The sequence below is a fragment of the Sorex fumeus genome, unplaced genomic scaffold, assembly GCF_029834395.1.
Source record: "Sorex fumeus unplaced genomic scaffold, SorFum_2.1 ptg000011l, whole genome shotgun sequence".
NCBI lineage: Eukaryota > Metazoa > Chordata > Mammalia > Eulipotyphla > Soricidae > Sorex > Sorex fumeus.
In genome coordinates, this window is record NW_026606068.1 from 4,965,348 (window position 1) to 4,990,698 (window position 25,351).

Sequence of the window (25,351 nt, forward strand, 5' to 3'; positions counted from 1 at the left end):
GCGCCTGACACGGGAACTGCGGGCAGGGGGGGTGTGGGCGCACCAGCAGCCGGGCCTCCCGGGCAGGGGAGCGGCACTGGCCTTTCCCGGGCAGAGTTCGGGGCGGCCCGGCTGGAAGCCGACAGGGGGACAGATTAGCCGGCAGCCTGGGCTATAGCGTGACTGGATGAAGCCGCGGTTATGGATGGGGGGACCTGTTGAAGGCGTCAGCGGCACCTCACTCAGCGTGGGGCTGCGCAGCCTGTTGGGGCCAAGGCCGAGGGGACAGAACGGGGCTGCCCTGCTGGGAGGGGCTGGCATTATGCACCCCCACAAACCTGGGCGTGCTGCAGTCTCGGGTTACAGGGGAGTCAACAGGCTAGGCAGAGCCTCGAGAGCAAACACTTCCAGGGGCCAGACAGACATGAGGAAGGTCAAGCTCAGGGGGGCGCTGGACCGACGGATGGAAGCAGGTGGGACCCACTGACCCCCTCTGCTCCAGACGTTCCCCTCTGGTATGGGCGGAAGCTCTGGGCCGAGGGTGATGCAGAACCAACACAAGCCGTGAGCGGAGGCCCTGTCCCCGTGTCACGGGAGGCTCACCGACTCGAAGGTCGGGGCCACCTGTGCCGAGAGACCCCAGAGGCCTGGCGAGTGCAGAACCTTTTCGTTCCATGAGAGCCGGAACCCCTCCACGAAGAGTGGAGTGACTGCGAGGGGGGACAGGGAGGAAGACAGGGATGGGGGAAGGAGGGACACGGGCACACGGCAGAGAGGGCAGCTGGGCAGGGCGGCGGCGTGGGCGCAGGGCAGGCGAGGGGGACCCTCGCCAGGGGCACCGCGGCCAGCGGGGACGTCGGCGGAGGCGTCGGAGGCAGCGGCAGGGCCGGTGGACGCCAGCAGCGTGAGCCGCGGGGGCCACTCCTCCCCGCTTCCAAAATTTTCCACGCCAGAGAAAGAAAACAGAATCCCACCACTAAAACGCCCGGGTTTCACCTTGCTTTCTGAATCCGGTCCTTGGTATATGCATTTCTGGTCAGAGAGCAAAGTTCTGATGGGTTTAATGGCGCACTCAATGCAGTGCTTGGCGCATTCCATCAATTTTTTTTTTTTAAAAATTGCATCTCTTATTTCTTTAAATACATTAATCAGCCTAGTGTAGGCAAAACGGATCCATCGGACAATGCAATAAACATGAATTATCATCTATCCAACACGCATAATGGCTTAAAAATACATAATAGCAGGTGTAGTTTAAATGATTAGTTATTACACCTGTGGTGGGTCTGATTCAATTGGGAAAAATCATCTTTAATAGGTTAAAAGGTTTAGATCACCAGGCTTTCCTTAAAGTGGCTGCAGAGAGGCAGTGATGGAGGGCTCTGTCATTAGTAATTCATTTAAGGAGAACGTGGGGGGAGCGCAGAGAACAGCAGAGACGAGCGGATCCGATTTAAGCGGCAGGTAAAGTAGAAAACACCTTTTAAAAAAGCAAGATAAATGAATTCGGAAGGGAGAGGAAATTGACGTATTTATTTTAACGGGAATTTGACAAAGTCCCGGCACACTTCAAACTTGCAAAAATATGGACAATTTCTTTTAAAGTTCCCATTCACTAATTTCAAGCCATATACAATAATACCGCCAAGCACCTACATAAAGCATATCCCGGACTTGTTTATGCTCCTCTTGATCTTGGTCGGAAAATGCGGATGACAGGCAAATCACATATTTAACAGCATCGATATCGTGACGCCAGATGCAAAAAGATAAACCTTCCAAACTAACAGTCCAACTTAATGTGCTGAATAAGAAGGAGACGGTGAGAGGCGCCTCACACGGGCCCCTACAGTGGACAGCCTCCCGCCGCCTCGGCCCGAGTGTGTCTCTCCCCGGAGTCGGCTCAGAGGCCGCCCAGCCCGTGGAAAGGCCTGTGGCACCCAGTATCTGTGCACCCAGGATCCAAGTGCAGGGGGTCAGACCACACCCAGACACACCCAGACACACACACAGACACACACACACAACAGACACACAGAGACGCACACACAGACACGCACACACACACAGAGACACACCCAGACACACAGATACACACAGACATACATAGACAAAGACACACAGACACACACCCAGATACACACAGACACACACATAAACACATACACAGACACACACACACATACACACAGAGACACACACAGACACAGACACACACACACACACACACACGTGCCTGAGCATAAAGCTGATGGGGACAGGCAGGCTCGGTCACTCCCCACCAAGCACGCTGGCACCTGTCCCCTCACCCGCTCACTGGCCCCTGGGAGCCCCACACACTCTCGCTGGGCAGTGACGGTGCCTGCAGCCTGGCCTGGGCATCACCAGATTTCCCGTTAGGGCTGAACGTGACTGTCTGTGGGCTACAAGTGTGTTCCAGCAGCCGCATGAAACCAGGCTGAGTCTCTGGCCTCAGTGTCGGGTGCAAAGGGGGAAGGGGCAGGTCGCACGTGGGGTGGCCACGGCGTCCCTGTCCCCAAGACAGCACCGGCCGCCTCACCCCACCTGAGCGTGTGCCACACTGAGAGAGAGAGAGGAAGAGAGAGAGAGGAAGAGAGAGAGAGGAAGAGAGAGAGGGAAGAAGGAGGGAGAGGAAGAGGAGAGAGGGGGAGAGGGAGGGAGAGAGAGAGAGAGAAAGAGAAAAAGAGAGAGGGAAAGAGGGAGAGGGAGAGAGAAGGAAGGAGAGGCAGACGGGGTGGGATGGAGGCAGAAAGAGAGAGAGAGCATGGAGGGAGAGAGAGGGGGAGGGAGGCTCCACGCTGAGTGTCCCCATCTGGGCTCTGCGCTGAGGGTGGCCCCACCTGAGTCTCACTGGGCGTCCCCCGCCCGGCGCTGTACCCGGCCACTGGCGAGGCCTGGCCCGTGGGGAGACGCACTCCCGAACTCCCGCACGGCGCTTCAGCGGGCCCTGCCCGGAGGAGCGCGCCCGCTTCGCACAGGAACGCTGCGTCTCAGTAAGAAATCAGGGCCCTGTCAGAAGCTCCCTGACAATATGGTCATCCGTGGCACAAGGAAATAGTTGCAAAGCAGCTGTTAATCAGAGAAACACATCGCAGAACGCTGATGCCAGCACTCGGGGAAAAAAATGCAACGGGCTAATTATGAAGCTATAGATCTCGCTAAAGAGGCCGCCTTCCTCGGGCTCCAGGCGGCGGGGGCGCACGCCTCGGGGGGCCTGGGCAGTGTGGGTCTGCCCGTCGGCCCCGGGGAACCCCGCTTCTCCGCCGCTCGGGCATCCAGGGGTCGGGGCGTCCCGGATTCCCTGCCGTCTACCTGGGGGACGGGCTGCGGCGGCCCCGGGAGCAGGGACGCCCGACCAGGCGGGCCTCGTTCCTAGATGCAGCCCGGGAACCCTGCAAAGAAGAACCTCAGTGCGTGTGAAAGAAGGTGATGCCGCCGGCTGCACGCGCGCGCACACACACACACACACACACACACACACACACATGCACACACAGAGCACCGTGCCCGGAGTCTCCAGGGGGCAGGGCGGGCGGGAAGCTGCTCTCGCGGAGGCTGAAAGCGGCTCCAACAGGCAGGGGCCGGGAAAGTTAATATGCAGAGGGAGCCTCGGTCAGCCAAAATTCAATACGCTCCTCGCAAGGACACGGCAGCCCGGCTCCCCGGCCCAGCCAGCGCCACGGGGGAGGGAGCGGGGATAACCTTGAGGTGGACACGCGCCCGCCGGCCGCCCCGGAGCAGAGCCAGAGCGCCCCCTAGCCGGGGCCCGCGGGGGCGCAGGCCGGGCGGCCGCCCCGCTAACTCACACAGCCCAAATGAAGTGTTTTCACTCGGGGAAAATGAAATGTTTTGCAAGATGAAACAGAATGAAAATTGAGGTTTTAGGTAATTACTAGTTGGCATTTACATATCACGGGCTGGTTCAACACCTATTCATTTTCCTCTTTTATTTTCAATTTTTTAAAATTGCTCATTAAAAATGAACAGATGACAGTGACAGGAAATTTTTTCCCCCCACTCTTTCTCCTTCTCTGAGGGTTACAAAATCAAGAGGCACTTGGCGCCCACTTATCTACAATTAACACACACACACACACACACACACACACACAAAGGTCTGCCTCATTTGCGTGGTGCGGGGAAGGAGAGGAAGTCAAGCCGAGCCAGGAAGTGCGAGAATAAAGACAGGGGTCGCACCTGGGGTCCCCACCTCCCTACCGGGAAGGGCCCCTCTGTCCTGCTGGAATTTCCCGGGTTTGTCAAGTGTCCTTTCCCTGGAGCTGGTCTGGGTTCCAGCCCTGCAGGAGCAAAGTTCCTGGGCCTGGATGCCCTTTGTTTTGCTTTCCTGGTTCTTTTGCTCCTTCCAGAATATTCAGAGTCCGAGGCCCTCCGGTAGGAGGCCGCGGACAGATGCCGTCATTTCCGGGGTCTGTGGGGCTCAGCACGTGCACACGTGGCCCTGCCCTGATGGCTCCCAGCACATGAGTCTCAACGAGCTGCGGTGTCGGCAAAGTGGCAACTGTTGTGGGCACCAAAAAAACAAAACAAAAACCAAAAAAACGCTTTCAAAGCCCCATCTCAGCATTTCCACTTTCCTGCTAGGCCCCCGTTACGAGCACAGCCTGTAACTACGCTTGTCACCATGTCACTGGTTTTTGTTGTTTTATGAAACTAGTTCTTCCAGAAACGGTGGAAATTCAAAGCGATGTCAGCCAACGCACCCTGGTTGGTGTCAAAGAACAGAGGACTTCAGGGCATGGGGGTAACTCCGAGAGGGCTCTGGGGGCCAACTTCTGGCCCAGAGAGAGGCGAGCACCCACCCAGGCGTGGAGGGAAGCCAGCCTCGGGGGAGAGAGAGCGCAGCGCGGGTGTGAATGCCCCGTCCCGAGCAGGCCCACCTGGATTCAGATGCGGCCCCTCGCCTCTCTGATGCGCCCGACAAAGCAGTTACCCGAAGAGGGGAGAGAGAAAGGGTGACATTTGCCTCTCCCGTGGCTTTGAAATCCACTGGCAGCAAGTCGTTTGAAGTCCCGTTGAGAGACGAAGCCGTAATCGCCTCCGCAGTGAAAAGCAGAGGGAAGAGCCATTATCCACGGATCACGCCGCAGCGACCTCGGCCCAGCCGGGAGACCCGCCCAGCGGCCTCCGAGGCTATCAAAGGGCTCCGTGGAGGGGACGCGCGCGGCTGGTCCCCGGGGACAAGCCTCGGCTGTGGCCAGCGCGTGGCTGGCACGCCCCCACTTCCTGGCCTCTCGCCTCCTCAGACCGCCAGGGCACGGTGAGGGAAGAGGCAGAGACGCAGGCTCCATGCAGGGAAATTGATACAGGTGTCAAGCCGTGCAGCATCATGGCAGGAATGCAGTGACTCCGCGTCTAGGGTGTTCCCGAGGAGAGCCACGTAAGCTTGGCCGGTGACAGGGCCTGGTGACGCCGGTCCCCCCCCGACCTTCGGATGACACCCCGACCTCTACATCCCGCCCGCTCCCTCTGCCAGACCTCACTGTGCTGGCTGCAGGTCCTTCTCCCGAGCACCAGGACCCCGAGACCTGCCGTGCTCAGCCCGGAGATACTGGGGAGATTTGCCACTGGGATGTAGGAGACCAGGAAGGGGACAAAGAAGGGCTGAGTGGTGGACAGTGACCAGACCCCCGCTCGCACCTGTCCCCGGGCAGATGGGCACCAGGCTTCCTGCTGATGGTCCAGCACCTTCTGCTCTAAAGGCGGCAGGCGGAGGCCCGGGTCCCCCACACACACCCCGCAGAGGGGGTCAAATTAGAACCTGTGGGGAGTCACCAAGTGGCTTTCCTGCTGGACAGCCTACAAGAAGGCCAGGCAGGAGAGAGGGAGGGAGTGCGGTGTGCCTTGACTGATTGGGATCTTGTCCCAGCACCCCACATGTCACCAGGAGTGACCCTTGAGCACAGAACCAGGAGTGAGCCCTGAGCACCACCAGGTGTGACCCCAGAACAAGAAGGAAGAAGAAGGCCCTCCCGTTGATCGTCGATTTGCTCGAGCGGGCCCAGTAACGTCTCCATTGGAGACTTTGTTGTTACTGTGTCTGGCATATCCAATACTCTCGGTAGCTTGCCGGGCTCTCCGAGAGGGGCGGAGGAATCGAACTCGGGTCGGCCATGTGACCCCAGAACAAAAAAAAAAAAAAAAAGATTCGAGCACCAGAGCACCAAAAAAGCTGCTGTCTTGACCCAGAAATGGCCCAAATGCCACAGACAAGAAAGCGGGAGACAGGGCTAGAGCGATAGCACAGCGGGGAGGGCGTTTGTCTTGCACGCAGCCGACCCGGGTTCGATTCCCAGCATCCCATGTTGTCCCCTGAGCACCGCCAGGAGTGAAACCTGAGTGCAGAGCCAGGAGGAACCTTTGAGCATCGCCGGGTGTGATCCAAAAAGAAAAAAAATTAAAAAAAAAAAAAGAAAGAAAGCGTGAAGTTGTGGTGGCCTGTGCAGGGTCTGTACGTGGACTGAAGGGCAGCAGAGAGCAAGGAAGACCCTCCCCCCCCGCCCCCGGGAGAGGAAACCTAGACTCATGGCCCCTGGGTCACTGGCCTCTGCTGGGGAGCAGGGGCCGAGGCGGAGCTGGGCGTTCTAGATGCCTCGCCAGCAAGTGACGAAGAGGAGGGGTCCCCACTGGGCTCGTGTCCCCGGGCCCAGCCCGACATCCAGTGCAGGACGGCTTCCAAACGTGGCCTCTGAGAAAAGGGCATCCGAAAAGGCCAGCAGGGCACAGAGAAAAGCGAGGCCGGCGGGCCTCGGGCAGAGAGACTGGGTGGGGCGGGGGGCGGGTTTGGGGGTGCTCACACCTGGTGGTGCTCGGGGATCACGGGCTGGGGGCCGCTCCCTGCAGTCGCTGGGGCCCAGGCAATGCCAGGGAAGGGACGCAGGGCTCCTTCGTGGAAAATGTCCGCTCCAGGCTTTGAGCCCCCTCTGTCTCACTATTCTACATCTTTCCTGGCCTCTGGGATAAGAACCTGGCACTGATTCTCATGCCCATTCGGAGCCCTGTGCCCGCGTGTCAGGTCTCTAGTCTCCAGGGATGAGTGTGGAGGAGACGCTGATCTAAGACTGTCAGTCTGGGGTCAGAGTGGTCCTACAGCGGGGAGGGCGCTTGCCTTGCACAGGGCTGACCTGGGTTCAATCCCCGGCATCCCACATGGTCCCCAAGTTCCATCAGGAGTGATTCCTGAGTGCAGTGCCAGGAGGAACCCCTGAGCATCGCTGGGTGTGGCCCCAAAAACGAAACAAGCAACAAAAAGGACCATTAAACCAGCTGTAGGAAACAAATTATTTCGCAATGCCTTTTCAGCAGGTCTGATTTTGGGGTGTAAACTCTAAACAATAATGGTGCATCTTTTGTCGAAACAATCAATCTCATCAAAGTAGATAGAGTGCTAATTAGAATTCATCTGCCTCACAGGCATTGGGAGGGGTGGGAAGGGGAGGAATATTGGGGTTCTTGGTGGTGAAAAATGAGTACTGGTGAAGGGAAACGTGTTTGATCGTTGCACGACCGAGACTTAAACCTGAAGGCTTTGTAACTTTTCCCACAGCGATTCAATAAATAAATAAAATAAAAAATAAATAAAACTGAAAAAAAAAAAAAGACCATTAGTCCGTGGCCTGGGATGTGGCTCAATCAATGGGTAGAACACATGCCTTGCATGAGTAAGGTCCCGGGTTAGATTCCTGGACCCCCTCCAAAAAAACTTTTTTTTAATAGAGAGCTTAATCTAGCTGCCTCCACTGATAAACCCCAATCAAGGGGATTTTTCGCTCAGCCGGAACAGAGAGATGCCAAGAGCCAGCGTGGAGGGCTGGGGAGACACCCTGGAGCATCCAGGTCATGCCCAGCTCCACTGGGCCAAGCACTGAGCTGCCCGGCCTGCACGGCCAGGCTAAGGACCACTAGGCATAGCCCCCCCAGGCCCCCTCTTGGAACCAGTCGGCACCACCCACTGAACTCCACTGCCATGTCTGCTGACCACATGGACCAGCAGAATCCCCAGTCAGCACACACTGAACTGACCAGCCCCAGGCTGGCCCCAAGGCTCCGGCAGAGAGGAGACAGAGGGTCTGGGGGACCATCTCGGGTGCTCAGCCCCTTAACACCAGCGTGGGAGTCACAGCCAACCCCAAATTCAGACGATGGGCACCCCAAAGCCAGTGAGTCTGGGGGATCCTGCCTGCCCCGGGGTCTCCGGTGACACCCACGAAGGGTGCGGGTCGCCAGAGGGGCGTACCCCGCCCCGAGTTCTCCCTCGGCTCCGTCCCCCGCGGTGCTCCGGCTCCCGAGACCCCCCGTGCCGTGCCCCCCGCACGCGGGGACGCGGCGTCATTAACTCTTACAGGAAAACCAAATAACATCATGCGGGAGCAGCGCCGGGTGATGTCAGCGCAGCCGCCGCTCGTCTGACAGAATCCGATTAGCGCCCGGGCGGCGGCACTACCTGGAAAAGTGCTCGCAATCGAATAAAAAAATGATACCAAAACATTAACCTGATGGCTAAAAACTCCACACGAAACGGTTAAAGTAATAAAGGGCCTTTCATTGAGTATTTTTATATTTCATTAGGCCCCAAATTGCCGAGGACTCCGGATACATTTTCTAGACTTTTGGTTCCTCAAATCAAATGCTTGCTTGGAGTTCATTTTTTTTTTTTTTCAATCCCCCTAACTAAAAGGAAGCAGCATTTCTTGTAAATTTGAATGAACGGATGAGAGCTGCTCCGGCAGTATCAATGTCATCAGCCCCGAGTGCCGACACGGCCACCGCCGGAAGCTCCCTGGCTCGCGTCCTTCCGTCCTGAGCCTGCCCCGACGCCAGTGACCTTTGCCCCTACCCCCCCAACCCCCAGGATTTTTACCTCCCACAAGACGCTGCCTCTGCCTTCACCCACTAGGGCTTGGAGTTGGCAGGGAACAGACCCGGAGGGTCGGGGGCAGAAGCGGGAGGGGCGCCAGGACCCCTGAGCGCACACCATGTGCCACCCTGGCCTCGCGTGGCTGCACAACGCCCTCTGCCTCAGTTTCCTAGCAAAGAAGGGCTCAGAGGGGCCAGCCCCGACGGCCGCCACGGCTCTGCCCTGGGTGGCTTCTCTTTCCTCCCCTGCCCAGATGCCAGCGCGCAGACGTGGCTGGGACCCTGCCTGGCTGGGGGACGGCGTGCCATGCAGAGGACAGGAGAGGTGCCAGGATCGTACCCAGCTGTGTGGACGGCGCTGGGATCCGACTCGAGGCCTCGTGCTCAGGAGGCGGGAGGGGGGGCGGTATCATCCGCCTCCCCACCACTTCTCAGCTCGCGCGTGATGCGGCCGTTCCGGAACTCAGCACCCATCTCACCACGTGGGATACACAGAAAACCAACAGCAAGGCGGGGAAAAGCCAGGGAGAGAAGAGCAGGGCCTGCCGGCTGCCGCCACCACCACCGCCACCATGGATGTTACAGCCAGCCTCAGTCCCACTGCGCGCCTCTCCCAGTGGGCCCAGCACAGCGGAGAGGGTGCTCACTGGGGTTCCAGCCCTGCCACCCCACTGGGTCCCCCAAGCCCCGCCAGGCGTGATCCGGGCGCAGAGCCAGGGGCAAACCCTGAGCACCCCTGGGTGTGGCCTCCCCAAAACCACCACCAGCACCACCAACGAACTACCCAGTGGAGACAGACAAGGGAAGAGGCTAAAGCACTTTCCTTGCACACGGCTGACCGGGGTTCAATTCCTGCCACCCCAGATGACTCCCCCGAGTCCTCCCGGAGTGATCCCTGAGCACAGAACCAGGAGTAAACACTGAGCACTGCCAGGTGCGGCCCAAATCCAAAACAAAAAAAAAGAAGAAAGAAAAGGAAAGGAAAAAGAGGCCAAACGGGGGTGGGGGGAAATGATCTGTATGTAGGAAACCAAAACTTGATTAGTTTGGGGTCACTTGGCCCCGGCGAGGAGGGCGGGGCGGTCCAGGGCCCTATTTCAGCAGATCTGGAAACCGCCGTGTCCCCCTCCCCCACGCAGTGGAAAGCCCGAGACGATCCTGAGTCATCTGGACGACATTATATTACAGAGCCTGCGCCCAATAAAGCCAGGGAGCATATAATCCACTTTTCCCCAATTCCCCGTCCAGAGCTCTCCCGGGTGCTGCCGCTGCCTGCCGGTGGATCCCGAGGACTGTCTCGAGAATGTGAGGTTCCGAGTGAGTCATGCCGGGGGGCGCCAGCCGCGGCGGTTTTCCTGAACTGCACAGACACCGTTTTTATTCAAGTTAGATTAAGCAGCAGGAAGGCAGAGATTAAATAATGAATAGTTAGCAAGCATTCACCGGGTCTCCTACACACAGCGCCAGGCACTCGGCAGCCCAGGCCGACGGAGCAGGGCGGCAGCTCGCACTGTCACCGGCGGGCCGAGGACCAGGAGATGCGGGTGCGGGGGACAAGGATGGAGGCCCGAGTCCGGGCCCCACGCGCGCCCCTCCCCCACGCCCCTCCCTCCGAGGTGGCTGGGGCCTTTCAAACCCGGCAGCCGCCTCCTTTTCCGAGCTTCCCACCCCCCCACCCCCACCCCCCGGCCGGCTGGGCCTCCCCGTCCGAGAACAATACTAATTGATGCACTTTCTGAAATACTGCGGCCACGAGGAGTGAGGAGAGGCCCCGTCACTCGGCTCTCGTCTCCCTAAAAGCATTTCCCTTCCTCCGCTTATTAACTAAATGCGCGCGCCCGCGGCCCCGGCTCTCAGGCCTGGGCAGAGCGGCCCGGCCCTCTCCGGGCGAGCCGGGCCCACACCTGTAATGTCAGCATGCATTAGCCGCAATCACGGGCCCCCGTAATGCACGGGACGGCTCCCGAGCCACGTCACTCCGGAGTGGCCAAATCCAATCAAGCGTGGCCGCCTCCAGCGCCGCGAGCGTGGGGGGCCGGGGCGTGTGACGCGCGGCCACTTACTGGAAGCTGCTGGCGACGCAAAGTGGGCCCCGCTGCTGGCCGCGCGTAATGGACGGGGGTCTGACCGGCCCATAAATGCCCTGGCATCCTCCTTTCCCGGGAATTACCTAGAAATTCACTTAACATCGAGAGAGTCCTGCAAGAGAAGTGCAGGAGAAGGGAGGAGACGGGGAGGGGGGAGGCGGGAGGGGGCTTTCTCTCCCCCCCACGCCCCGCGCTCCCCTCACAGAGGGGGGATGGTCTTCCCAGCGGGGGTCCTGGCTCAAGCCCCTCCCTCCCACGGGCATGGGCTCTTCATCCTAAACCTGACCCCCCCCCCCCGTGCGCTCCGGACCGGGCTCGGTTCTGCTCCCTCATCTGTGAAATGGAACCAGCGCTGCCTTAGACGCACCAAAGTTGTTCCAAGGAATAATTAGTTCGCGTTTATGTCCCACTTTTGATCTTCAAAGTAGGATTATTACACTATAAACGAGAGTAGATGTGGTTTGAAAAAAGTCTTTGAAAAAAAAAAAAGCTGAAATAAAGCACGAAGCACACTCAGAGCCGAGCGCAGCCGACACGGCCCCCGGGAGCCGCCGCCCCCCGGCCCCACGGGCACCCACCTTCTGCCCTGCTCGGGATCTACATGTGGAGACAAAGTGTTTCAGGAGATTTTATTAGGGGGAGGAAAAAAAAATGGGAGGAGAGCAGGAGAAAGAGGAGGCTGAAGGAAGGTATTGATAAAAACGTCAAGGGGTGGGGAGACGAGAAAACGAAAGAAAAGGGGGAAAGCCGGGCGGCAGCGAGAAAGAGAGAAAGGGGGAAAGGCAGGCCTGCCCCACTGCTTAAAAAAAAAAAAAGAGCAAAATCAGAGAGAGAGGGAGAAAAGCAAAAACCAGAGAAATGGGAAATTTCACCAGGGCAAGCCCAAGTGCGGCTGCTTCCGCAGGGACAGGCCTGCCGTGCAAGAAAGTTCGACTCTGTCGGTGGCGGTGGGAGGCAGACAAGGAGCAGGGGTGTGTGTGTGTGTGTGGGGGGGGGGGGGGGGGGGTCTGGGTCTGGGAAGCCGAGAGCCGGGAGAAATCATTAGCAAGTGCGCCGGGCGGCCCCGCGATGCCGTGTGGGTCAATCCATTTAACGCTGCCCTGCACACTTACAGAAAAGCGCCTCTGACAGAATAAAGGCTCATAAACACGCAGAAATTGGGTTAGACCCGTTTCGAATTCCTGCCAAACAATGGTTCGGAAAAATGAAGCTCTATTTTAATTAGCCGGATTCACGAGTGATTTGATAACGGCAGCTGCCGTCTGCAGGCTTTCAGCCGGATGGGCTCCCCGTCCGTGAACTCTGAGCGGTTTGCAGGCAATTAGGAATTTCTCCGCGGCCCGCGGACCCGCGCCCGTGGGCAGCCCCCCGCAGGGCTATATTTATCCGCGCGTTAATATTTCAGATCATGCAGATGAGGCCGGCGCCCCGGGAGCAGGGCGCGGAGTCCCCGGGAAGCTCCTGAGACGCCTCTCGGGCGGCGACAGACGCTTCTTTCCACCGGGGGAAAGGGAAGGCGGGGAGGCGGGCACGCCGGGACCCCGCGTGTGTGACAGGCAGCCAGCCTAGGATGAAGGGGCCGGCACGTTGCCCACCTGTGCCCACCAATCCCACAGCCTCGGGACCGCAAGCCGCCGGGTCCTGGCGAGTGACCCCCTCCCACCCCACCTCGCACCCCTTGAGCGACCGCTGCTGCCCAGGGCACTTGTTGCCCACCGGCCCTCACGGCAGTGCCCGCCTGGCCTCGCCTCTGGAGGTGCTCTGGTCTGTTAATGATCTGTCAGGAGGCACAACCAGGCTCAGGGGTGGGAGTCACGCTCAACCCACCCACAGTGCACGCTGCTATTCGGGAATTAGATGCTGGCACCCCCCCACCCATGGGTGACATGGAGGGCAGAGGGCACTGGAGTTCCGATGGACAGAAGAGGGGGTGCGGCAAGCCGGCAGGGAGAACCACGCTCTCTCGCTCTCTCTCTTGCTCTCTCGCTCTCTCTCGCTCTCTCGCTCTCTCTCTCTCTCTCTCATCCTCCCACCCTGGAGGACGGAACGGACAGCCGAGACGCCCTTCACACCATCTCCCGGTCACTGAAGCTAACAAGCCGGGCGCTGTAAATCAGGCCGATCCTGCACGGGGAAGGCCAAGGAGAAACGTTTCTCCGGTAGGAGTCGGTGACGGCGCCGGCTTCCGAATCAGCGTCTCAGGGCCGCGCTCAGCCGGCAGGCAGGCAGCCCGGGGCCGCGGCTCGAGGGAGAAGACGTGGGATTCTGGGGCCGCCGGCCTCCTTCAGAAGTTATTTATTTCTCAAGACCACTCTGCTAACGAGAGGCTGCGACCGAAGCGGAACCGCCGTCTGTATACTGTCCCTGCGCCCGCACGGGCCGGGGGGCTTCTGCTCACGAGGGTCCTGGGCTCACTCACAGACGCCCCCAGACCCAGCTCACACCAGGAGAGGCAGGACCAGAGGGGAAGGCCCAGCCCAAGTCCCGGGACCCAGCCGGCCCCCGAGAACGCCAGAGACTGGCCCTAACCAGGACTCAGGCCCAGCACCGCGGGGTGTGGTCCGAGAAACAGTAGGAGGTGGGGTACAGAGGGTGGGCTTTACACACACACACACACACACACACTCACACATACACGCGCGCGCACACACACACACGCACACGTATGTACACACACAACGCATGCACACACACACACGCATACCCACGCACACACACAAATGCACGCGCGCACCGGCACATCGCACACAGACCCAGAGGGGTTTCAGCCCAGCAGGACCCCCAGTGGGCAGAGGCCAAGGAGGTGAAAGGAGCGGAGGTGACGGAGGGGAGAGGAGGGGCCCAGCTCACCCCCCACCACAAGTCTCCTCTCTCCTTCTGGGGAGACCCCCAAGGCCTTAGCTGTCCCCTCCTCGCCACGAACCAATTTGCCACGGGCAATGAACAGAGTCGCCCCTGACAAGACCCAGGAATGAAGCAACAAGTGCAAAACCCACCAAACTCACAGGGCAGAGCCACTTAAAAGGAGGGGTGGGGGGAGGGAGAGAGAGGGAAAGGGAGAGAGGGAGAGGAGTCAGCGAGCACCTGGTGCAAAGGGCCTGAGGGGCAGAGCCTGGTGGAGACGCTGCTGGCCAACTGCTGGCCTCGACTTCCCAGAGCCTAGGGGCTGTCGGTGCAGGTGGAGAGTGACCAGGAGGGGCGGTGGGGGGGCAGCCCGAGAGGACGGCCCCAGGCCCTGCAGGGGCTGCCACTCCCCCCCCCCAGGAAAAAGGGATCCGGCCAAGCTCGCCCCAGGGCCCACTGCCTTCCAGTGAGGACACCAGCTGGGCCCCGCCAGCAAGTCACCGGCAGCGGAACCTTGGGACCAACTTTTTGTTCCCCCCAGGCCTTCAACTTCCCATTGAAAAAAAAAAAAAAGAATAAATATGAATTTGAAGGGGAATTCTGCCAAAACCTGAACCTCCCAAATCTGGTTCCACCACATTCTTGCCCACAGCCCGTACTTCTCCTCGGTGCCTCCTGCATTTTTCAAACTGCAGCTGCAGAGATCTCTTAAAATTCAGATTTCTTGCACCTCTAATTACAGGCGCTGGAGCCAGGCTCCTTTAATTAATGAAGCTGACTCCTCTCGCTTCAAAGGGGATCTGTGCGGGGCTTGGCATGGGGACTGACCCCCTCTCGCTCCTATCTGCTCCCCCGGCCTGATGGCACCCATCGGCCCCGCCCCCGCCCATCCCCGCCAGCATGTCCCCAGGGGGCGGGCGGAGGCTTCCTGGGCAGGCCAGCAAATCAAAGGCTCTGCCCGCTCCCCGGGTCCCTGCCAGCCGGAAGCTAGGGGGCAGGAGGGGACCTGCGGCTCCCGTGGGGGATGGACGCCCCAAAGCCCACCGCCCTACGTGAGAGGCGGATGACTTCGGGGGCTGAGCGCCCCGCCTGCGTCCTGGGTGGGGGATCCTCACCCCCGCCCGGGGCTTGGCGCACGCGGTGTGTACAGAACTGGTTCTGCTTCTGGCCGACTGTTTACGTCTGCGGCTGGTGCCAGGGCAGCCATGGGCCTGGTCTGGGCGCTCGGGGCGGGCAGGCTGCCGGCTCGGCAGCAGCCGTGAGAGACACCGCAGCCCGCGGGCTGGGTCAGATCAGACGACCCAGGTCGGGTTCCCAGGAGGGGCTGGAGAGCCGGATCTGGCCGTGCTGGACAGAGGCTTGAGTGGCCACGTTGCCCAGGGGCTGGGGCCCTGAGCCTGGCCCACGCCGATGCGTGTTCCCGACCTAACCCACGTCCCGCCACCTCCCCAGCAGGCCGGAAGCTCCCCGAGATTGGCGGGGTGGGGGTCTCGGTCACCGCAGGGGCCCCGCAGACTTCGCCCATCTTCCCGGGACCCTTCCCGGGGGACACCAAACAGTACTTGCGTTGGGTCTTGCTGACCGGGTCTTCCAAGCAGAGGGGAAGGGACCGAGCCAGTGGCTAAGCCTCTGATCAAAGTGAGGATGTCCACACCCAGAGACCCCAAGGAGCCTCACCCCTGCTCTCCCTGCAGGGGAGTCCCCGGCCACGCCGGCCACACCGGCCCTGGCCACCTCCAGCCTCCCGCGCCCTCCGCAGCCAGAGACGGGGGCAGGGGCGTCTTGGCGGACTGGCGTTGCCAACCGAGACTTCCTCCAAGTTGGTTTTTCTAGGAAGTGGGAGCGCTTGCTCTTCTCCCCCGGCAAACGCTCAGAAGCACGGGCCAGGCTTGGACAGGCGCTGGGGACGAAGGTCGGGCCACGGGGAAGGTGAGGGCGGGAGCAGCTGAGCTCAGGGATGTCCAGGATTCTTGGCAAGGCACCCACCGCCGCCAGCCAGGCCCGCTCTCTCCTGGGTGTCTCAAGGGGAAATCGCCCATCGATCCCGGGACACGCACGCCCCGGGACCAATCCCTGACCTCCGCGCTGCGCTGCCTCCAACTCCTGCCTGCGCTTTAATGTTTAAATTATTAAATGCATTAATGTATTTACATTATTCAAGTCTTATGTGCATTTTTCTCAGATAATTTATGTATAAGAGTTTGAATGTCCATGACTGTTAATGTCTACAACCCTTCCTGTTCATTATTGATTCTGGAAGAAAAAAAAAAAGTCAGAGTTTTAATGCCTTATTTTTAATGTATTAAGAGTCTGAATAAGTGCATTCTCTTTTTTCTTTTGTAATTTCATAATTTAAGTAGTGCATTTATTAAACTGACACAGTATGAATTGTGGTGAAGCCTGGCACGACTCCACGCTGCCTGCCGGAGCAGCTGGCGGAGAGCGAGGCCGTGCTCGGGCCCGGGGGCTCGGCGCGCTCCCCCTGCAGGGCTCCCTGCCGGCCTTCCCCTTCCCCGCCCCTGCCCCTGCTCCCCGGCTCCCGGGCTGGTCCTCAGGGCGCTGGAGCTGCCCCAGGGCGGTCCCCACACAAGGTACGTTGAGAACCTCCAGGACCCGGCAGGACCCGGCACTGGGCGGGGATGCCCGGCGGGGTGGGGCTCAGGGCCGGGCGGCAGGCGGGTGAGGCCCCGGGTCCAAGCGTCCCCCAGAGCAAACACGATGCCAATCAGCGGCCAAGGGCGCCTGGGATGCAGACCAGAGCCGCCGGGAAACTTCCTGCGGAGGAAAAGCCCCTTCCAGGGAGCAGCAGAGCACCACAGCGACACCCAGCGGCCGAGCTCAGGGACGGGAAGAGGGCAGGGAGCGGTGAGCCGGCACAGGCTGCTCGCTCCACGGAGGGGCCTGAGAGTGCTCCCACGCACACAGGCATGCACACACGCGCGCACACACATGCACACACGCACGTGTGTGCATGGAGAAGCAGCCGAGCCCACTGCTGCCTCGGGATCTCCTCCAGTACCTCAGAACCGGTCCATTTCCAGCCTCCCGTTCTCTCTCCCACTCTCTCCGGCGCTCTCTCTCTCTCTCTCTCTCTCTCTCTCCCTCCCTCCCTCCCTCCCTCCCTTTCCCTCTCTCCCTCTTTCTCTCCCACTCTCCTTCACTCTCTATCCCTCTCTCTTTTCTCTTTTTTTTTTTTGCTTTTTTTTTTTTTTTTGCTTTTTGGGTCACACCCAGCGATGCTCAGGGGTTACTCCTGGCGGTGCTCGGGGGACCATATGGGATGCTGGGAATCGAACCCGGGTTGGCCGCGTGCAAGGCAAACGCCTGACCCGCTGTGCTATCACTCCAGCCCTATCCCTCTCTCTTTCCCTCTCTTTCCTTCTCTCTCCCTCCCTCTCTCTCCCCCCTCCTTCTGTCTCTCTCCCTCTCCCTCTCTTTCTCTCTCTTCTCTCTCCCTCCTCCTTCTCTCTCCCCCCTCTCTCTCTTTTTCTGTGTCTCCCTCCCACGCACTCACACCATCCATATTATTTAATATTTGTTCTCCCTTGCTTTTTTTTTTTCTATTTTTTTCCCCCCGGAATCCCTTCGTTTCTGATTTCCTCTTCTTTTCATTTTTGGGCTACTCATTACCATTCTTTAACTGTTACAATTTATATCAGCATATAATGTTAAATAATTACAGGGAGCTGGGAGCTCACTCTGGTGAGGATATAAACGCGCTGTGGGAATCTACAGATTTAAACAAATAACACTCACGGCAGGGGGTGAGCGGATGAATTAGCATTAATATCCGGCCTGGGAGATCCCAGCGCACTGGTACTGCTTAAATACAGATCTTTTCTGGAACAGTCAATATGACAGCTCCCGGCAATACGGCCCCTCTCCCTCCCCCAGTCAATATCGCAGCCATGAAAATAGCAACGTCCCTATAGCGATCAATATCACAGCCCGCTAAAATAAACCCTTCCCTTTTAAGGGCTGTATAATAGTCAGCTAAATGGAAGAACTGGCACCCAGCTGGAGCGCTGTCGGTACGGCCAAGGGAGCCTCAGGAGCTGCGCAGGAGGCGGAAGACACCCACCCCGCACCCATCTGCGGGGGGAGGGGGGGAGGCACACGGGCTTCACTGTCCCAGGGTCCCCTGCCCGGAGGGAGGGTGTGAGGTGCTCGCCCTTAGGGGAAGGTGAGAAGTTCTGGGCCTGGGGACCGGGGCTGGGCGCACAATTGTTCTCTGCCCAGCAGAGGCGCGACTCACTTCTAGAAGCCTCCATCACAGTCCCAGGATGCACCGTGGCCACGCCGGATCCTCCCCGCCAACTCACAGACACCCAGGAGAGAAACTTCACGGAGCCAGGCCGGGCGCTGGGGTGGGATTCTGTTCCCTCCACACCGCCAAGGCCCACGGGGCTCCAGCCCCCTTCATTAGGATGCCACAGTCTGTCTGCCATCCTCGGTAGAGACAGAGGAGTCGCTCCCAGCGAGGCACAAGCCGTCAATCAGCGACTCGGGCTCTGGGGAGGGCTGTGCCCGCCAGCCGACCCCCAGCGCAGGGCTCCTACCCTCCGGGGTCCGCCCGAACCCGGTGTGGGAGAGAAAGGGGCAGGGAGCGGGCAGCGGACACAGAAGGGAGGGAGCTTGGGGCGTCCTTCAAGGCCAGAGAAGGCTGCGGGGCCAGGGACACCCCGGGACTCACCCGCTAACTCGGAAAACGCTGGCCACAGACGTGAGCCACAGCACGTGGCAGCTACAGCTGAGGCAGCTGGGTGCTCTGGGACAGGCCCCCGTGGACAGGGACCCGGCGGGGACACAGCAGGGCAAAGGCACCACCGGGCAAGGACAGGCGCCCCCAGATGTGGGCGGGGAAGGGAGAGGAGGAGGAGAGGCAGGGCAGGGGAGAGCGAGGCTGGAGCCAGGAGCCGGGTCCCCCGAGAGGAGCCGCCTCAGGAGGGCGAGGGCCTCGCCGGGCACTCGGTTAAGGCTTTCGGGCAGCGCCGGAAGCGGCAGTTGCAATAAAACAAACAGAAGGTGAGTCATCGCTCCTCTGACTCCTGAGTGCAAAGGGGCCGTTTGCAGCCCAACTGCAGAGCGGGACGGGAGGGAGGGCCAGCGTCTGCGGCCTGTGTCCCTGCAGGAGCGGCCGTCGGGGGCTGAGCCACACTCAGGGAAGGGCCAGAAAGGCCGCGCACGCGGCTTCCTCCAGGCCGCCTTCCTGGCAGACCCCCAACACGGGCCTGGGCACGCAGTCACGCCCTCAGCCCCCCGCGCCTCACCCCCAGCTCCCTAAGTGTGTGCATACATGCGTGCACACACGGGTACATACATGCATACGTTGTGTGTGCCATCCTACTGAGTGTGTGCAGACTGCAGCTGTGCCGTGGGCATCAGGGACAGAATAGAGCGAGGCCTTGGGGCTTTCTCCGGGAGCCACAGCACGTGCCCTGCTGGGCCTCAGTGGACTCCAGAGGAAGTTGCTGGTCCCGAGACTGGCCTGTGCGCAGGCGCCAGTGGCCGGGGAGACGCCGCCCCCCTGACCCTGCAAGCACATCCCCGCACGAGTCTCTGTGCACATCCCTGCGGAGACAAGGAACACACGCGGGCAGGAGGGTCCCGGGCGCAAGGATGGAGCCTGGGGACGGGCGGGCGGAGAGGGACGCCCCGGGGATCCCGGGAAGCGGCCAGGCCGGGCCGGGCCAGGCCGGGCAGCAGGGAACACTCGCCGGCCCTCAGAGGCGGGCAGCCGGCCGACCACAAACCCGCGCGGCCGCCTGCCCTGTTGATCTATAATTAGCCAGTCCGTGATGGAGCCACCAATTACCTCCCGGGCCTGTGTTTAGTCCAGAGACAAGGGAAGCAGGAGAGACCAGTTAGTAATGAGTAAGTAATGGCCACTAAAATACACTGTGTTTTATAGAGCTGCTTCGGCAGGAAAAGCCATTCGGAAAATAAAAAGTGAAAGAATAAAATCAGCTCGAGAAACTCAATTTTCCTCTCCCTTCCTCCCAAAGCCACACTTAGGATAAAATGAGGTTTGTGCAGGTTAATCCTTATGAGGTAAGAGAAAAATGATTAAATACATTAAAAAAATCAATTGTACATTAAACCAAATCCAGGAACTGCGAGAATAAACACCGCAGCGTCCCTCAGCCAGCGTGAGCTGCGCCAGCCGGGCCGGGAGGGGGTGCCCCATGTGCGAAGCCCAGGGGGACCCCGGGGGACAGGCCCAGGCACGGAGAGACGGAGCCGGGCGGGGGGCCCCTCCGCCGGGTGTCGGGCAGAATAAAGTTATTTCGAGGCATCACAAAGGGGAGAAATCAAACGTCTTCTCCGCGGGGCTCTGGAGGGCAGGCTGAATTCTTCAAAAATCCAATAGGAATAACGGCGGCGCTAATGATGACCATTTGATAAACAGGAGTTATAAAGTACTCGGCTGTCAGACGATTTGCCGGGATTCCACACTATTTCTTCCATTCATTAGCGGATTCTACTAAGTGCCATTTGTCAGGGGGACGGGAGGCGAGGTTGCGGCTTCGTCTTCAGCCACGCCAGGGGCTGGGAACACCCACCCTGGAGAGCACCACCCGGGGGCACCACCGAGCCCCCCAGAGCCAGAGCTCACAGCGGGAGGAAGGCCTGCCTGGGGGGCCGGGAGCACACGCCAGCCTTGTGTGGCCTCGTGCAAACCCAGGCCCGGCAGGGGGCTGGTGGGGAGGGACGGCGAGGGACCACGCGGGAAAGGGCCCGTCCACTGCACAGGGGGCTGATGGCGCCCGTGGGAAGGCCAGAAAATAAAGGGCTTCAAACAGCTCCTGCGTCTTCAAAGCGCCTGGGCAGAGCGAGGCAGAGCCCAGGGGGTGCAGGAGGCGGGTCCTGCGGGAGGGGGTAGCAGGGGAGGGGTGCGCGGGGCTGGGGCCCCTGGGAAGCGCAGAGGCAGGCGCCCCTCCAGCAGGGCTGGAAGCGTGAGCCGCGGCTGCCCCCTGGAGGCGGCCGGCGGCAGAGCACCCGAGACGAGCATCCCATCATCCCGTCTCCATCCCCGGCAGGCAGTGGTGAGGGGTCCACGTCACCCTCATGCGGGCACCGGGGGTCCCGTCACCTGTGCTGAACTCACAGATGCCTTCCCACCGGCGATGAGGCCAACACAAGTCTCCAGCAGCCCGGAGAACACGCGGCCCAGGCCCCAACTGCCCGTCGCCTGTGCGGGGCCGGCCTGGCAGGGCCAGTCCGCTCCGGGTCCCCCTCGCCAGCCCCGGGGACACCAAGGCCCGGGAACGCACCCCCCCCCGGGTGGATGGAATCAAGCAAGATGACAGAAACACGGCGACCCGGAGGCCAGCCCTGGGGCCGCAGGACGCCCTCGTGGCCTATTAATCAGAGCTGGTAATTGGTCAGCTAATCGAAAAGTCGGTTAAGGCAGGGAATCATTAAAACTGGGGCCTGCTCGCCGTCCCCCCGCATTCCGCACCGACCAGACCATAAACGCACAGCCATTTGCCGGGCTTCTGATGTCGCGCCAAGAGCTGCTCTTTGAGCGTGGGCCGAGACCACAGTTCCCAGACGTGGTTCCGACGCACGCCCCACCCCGAACACACCCGTCCGACTTCTCAGGCAGGCGAGGGCCCCCGCCTGGGGTGCTGCCGCCGCCCCCCGACCCGTCTTCCTCCTTGCCCGGCCTGGCTGGCTTCTCACTGCGACCCAGCGGGTGGACAGCCACGGCACTCGGGCCCGTCCTCCCGGACCCCCGCGGCTACTGACAGACCCTAACGGCCGGGCCGCTTGGCGCCCGCTCAGATACCTTCTAACAGAAACAACACATGGAACTTGGCAAGTGCACATGGCGGGCCAAACCGGCCACCTCTGGGGCTGGCACGGGGGCAGCAGAGGGGGCACGGCTGGCCCAGTGCCCGGCTCCTCTGCGCGGAGGGAGGGCCGTGCACCCCAAGTCAGGCGCCTCCCGGGGCGTCTGCTCGAGCCCTGCGCTTGGCACCGAAAGCCCGGAGGGCGGGGCGCCAGCTCTGATGTGGAGGCCGCAGTCTCCCCCGGCCCACGCCGGCCCTCCGAGCACCGGGCCGGGAGTAGCCTCGGAGCCTGCCGGTGTTGCCCCCAAACCACAAGAGAAACCCGCGTTCAGGACCCAGGGTGTGGCGCAGGGCAGCAGGCTTGGAAGGGCTTGTGCGGGCCCGTGGTGGGTCCCCAGAACCGCACACGCCGGCCCAAGAAGGCAGCTTCACTGAGCTTCCACCCCACACGGGTGAAATGACTCTCAGAGGATGCACGGGGCCAAGGAAACGGGGCAGGGAGGCGGGGAGGGGGAGGATGGCTCAGGGGCCCCTTCCCTGTCCCCTCTCTGCGAAGCCCATTTCTGATGGGAAAACGGAACAGCTCGCAGGACCCGCCTGAACAGCGAACAGCGCCCTGCAAGGCCAGAGCAGGAGGGACACTGGCGCCCCTCCACCCAGGCCCCCCCACACACACAGGCCACGCACAGGTCACAGAGGCCACGCCAAGGGCCACACTCAGGCCACACGCAGGCCACGTGCAGGGGAAGCAGAGAAAGGCCTTCGTGAGCAGCTGTGGGGAACGTGGCCCGGCCATCCACGTGACACACACGGAGAGGCAGGAGGAGAGCCACCAACACGGAGGCCACGAGGGAGCAGCCCCGCCCCACGGACTCTGGGTGTCAGGCTGGACGCCACCCGCCCGTCCCTGGGAGCAGCAGAGAGGAGGTCGGGGGCCAGTGCGGGCCTGGCTCGGTCGGGCAGCAGGCCACGAGGAGGTCGCCTGGACCTGCCCCCCCAGGGTCACACTTGAAAGGACCCTTTTGGGCTGAGGGAGCGAGGACAACGCTCAGCGGCCGACACCCCGGTGAGGTCGCCGGGGTCCCCTGCGCGGCGAAGGGCGAGAAAGGACACGGGGGCGGGGGACAAGCCCGCGCTCACTCCTTCCCCCCCAGGGAGGACACGGCCGGGTGACAGGAACTCGGGCAAGGCAAAGTAGGGCCGGGAGAGCCAGGAGCCCGAGTGTAAACAAAGCTGAAACACTGTTTCAAATTCCATTTCCCTAATTATTACTCCCAGGAGTTTCGATTCATCTAATAATTATTTGTAAAAGGATACCTTAGAACTGAGAAAACAACCTCCTCATCTACCTGGAAGAGGAAAAGACTCCGGGCCCCGCCTGGCCCCCCAGTCTGGGCAGGGCGGCGGCAGGAAGCGGCAGGGGGCCCGAGTGGGCCCCAGGGACAGCGCCAGCTGTCACCACCCCAGGAGCCTCCCAGCAGGGGACGGACGGGGGAGGGAGGACAGCAGGGTTCCGCCAGGCAGGAGCCCTCGGGCTCCCTGTCACACTCAGATCCAGCTCCAAGGTTCCCAGTAGCGGCTGTGAGGGGAGTCAGGAGCGACCGCGAGCACTGTACTGAGAGTCACCCAAGCACCAGACTGAGAGTCCCCCGAGCACCAGACTGAGAGTCCCCCGAGCACCAGACTGAGAGTCCCCCGAGCACCAGACTGAGAGTCCCCCGAGCACCACACTGAGTCCCCCGAGCACCGAATTGAGAGTTCCCCCCGAGCGCCACTGGGGTGAGCCCCCAATTGCAAGCAGGGCAAGAGCAGGCCGGGGTTCTTCTGCCCAGAAAGTCGACCCCGTGCAGCCCAGGATGAGCCGGGGTCGGGGCAGTGCTGGGGTCTCAGCTGCCACAGACCTGGCTCCGCCCACAACGTCCATCCAGGGGAGCCACTGGCGCTGCTCACCACTCCCGAGACGGGCCACGTTCAGTTCTTGTGAGAGAAAAACAGAGGCCGGTTTCCTGAAACCCCAGCGAGGCTTGCTCTGTCGTGCGCGTGCTGCAGAGACTACGAGAAGCCTCTGGCCTCGGTGGGGGCACACATGTCTCGCCTTGCAGGTGATCCCTGAGCACAGAGCCGGGAGTAAGGCCTGAGCCACACCACGTGGACCCCAGACAAACCCTCAGGTTTGCATCCCGGGTGCTCAGGACCCGAATGACAGGACAGCGGGCACGGGCCGGCTCTGCGTGCAGCCCGCCAGATTTGATCCCCAGCGCCCCGCAGGCCTGCCACCCCACCCCCACCCCCACCCCCGGCACCAGCAGGAGCAGAGAGCCGAGAGGAAGCCCCGAGCACCCGGGTGCCGCTCAAGACCAGAAACCAAACCCAAAGTGCCGAGACGCTCTGCCACGCCCGTGCCCGCGCCGGGACATGCTGGTGTGAGGCATCACCTGCAAGGGCCAGCGAGCGCCTCTCAACAGCCTCTGTGAGCCCCAGGGCGTCCCCCAAGGTCCGGTAATAACAGAAGCACCCCAGGCACTTCCCTGGGGGACCCTCCAGCCACGGCACAAAGGACGGAGGTCGGACACACAGCAGGGTCTTGGGCTCGGGCGCTGCAGACAGCGGCTAAGTCCAGCCAGGGCAAGAAGCCCAGGGAGGGCCGCAGAACAGGGGGGTCCAGGGGACACTGGGACACAGCCAGGATCTGCGGGCACGGAGAGGCTTTTCCCCGAACCCTGATGGCCCAGAGGAGCCAGAGACAGTGCTGAGGTTCAGAGCCAAGGACACACACACGCACATATGCACACACACGAACACAGAGACACAGGGAGCGGGGAGAAACCAGGCCACCACACCCCTTCCACGGGTGGCCGTGGGGCCCAGGGCTGAGGAGGAAACTGGCTCTGCCGAGCCGAGGGCAGGGAGCGGGGGCTGCCACACACCCAGCCCTCAGAATCACGCTGGAGGCAACCCGAGGGTCCTGTCGCCCAGAGAGGCAGGGCCGGAGCAGACGTCGCCCCCACGAGGGCAGGGCAGGGCGTCTCTGTGAGCTGGAGCAGAGCCCCACGGGGCAGAGAGGCTTCTAGAAGCTTCTAAAGTCCTGGGGGGGGGGGCGGGGCGCAGGGCGAGGTTCAGTGAGCTGGGAAGAAGGAAAGGGAGCAGCCGTGGAACCAGGCCAAGGGGACCAGCCCCCACATGAGGCCGAGACACACAACCAGACACACACAGTCAGGGGTGCTGGGTCGGATCTGGGGGCCCGAGAGTAAAACACACACACACACACACACACACACACACACTGCTGACACGCCCTGCCCCCAGCACCAGGAGGCCCCCTCCGACCTCGTTTCCTACCCTCTCCGATCGGGGGCGCCCTGACTTGGCACCATCAGTGCACCCCCACTCACTAGAGTTTCACCTGTGGCCACGCAGAACCCCGGGGACAGTCTCTCAGGTTGAGCAGGAAAGCGGGTGCCCATCCCCAGACCAGGCAGGCCTCTTCCGCGGTGCCAGGGAGACCAAAGCGACTGTACACTTTGGGGGACAGCGCAGGACCGGCCGGCACCCTCAGCGCAGACGCAGCTCCCGGGAAGGGGCTTCACAGGGAACCGGCCCTCAGCGGACTGGGAGGGGGCCACCACCGGGACGCGAGTTCCGCAGACTGGGCTCCATTCCACACACACCATCACCCAGTGTGGCACGCACACACACACACGTGCACATATACACACACGCACATATACACACACGTACACACATGCACAC

The 25,351-nt window shown here is 61.1% G+C and overlaps 1 protein-coding gene across 1 annotated transcript in view; it reads right to left on the reverse strand.

The window, feature by feature from the left end:
* PEX14 (peroxisomal biogenesis factor 14) overlaps nt 1–25,351 on the reverse strand; it is a 100,619-nt gene that overhangs the window by 60,778 nt on the left and 14,490 nt on the right. The window lies entirely within an intron of this gene.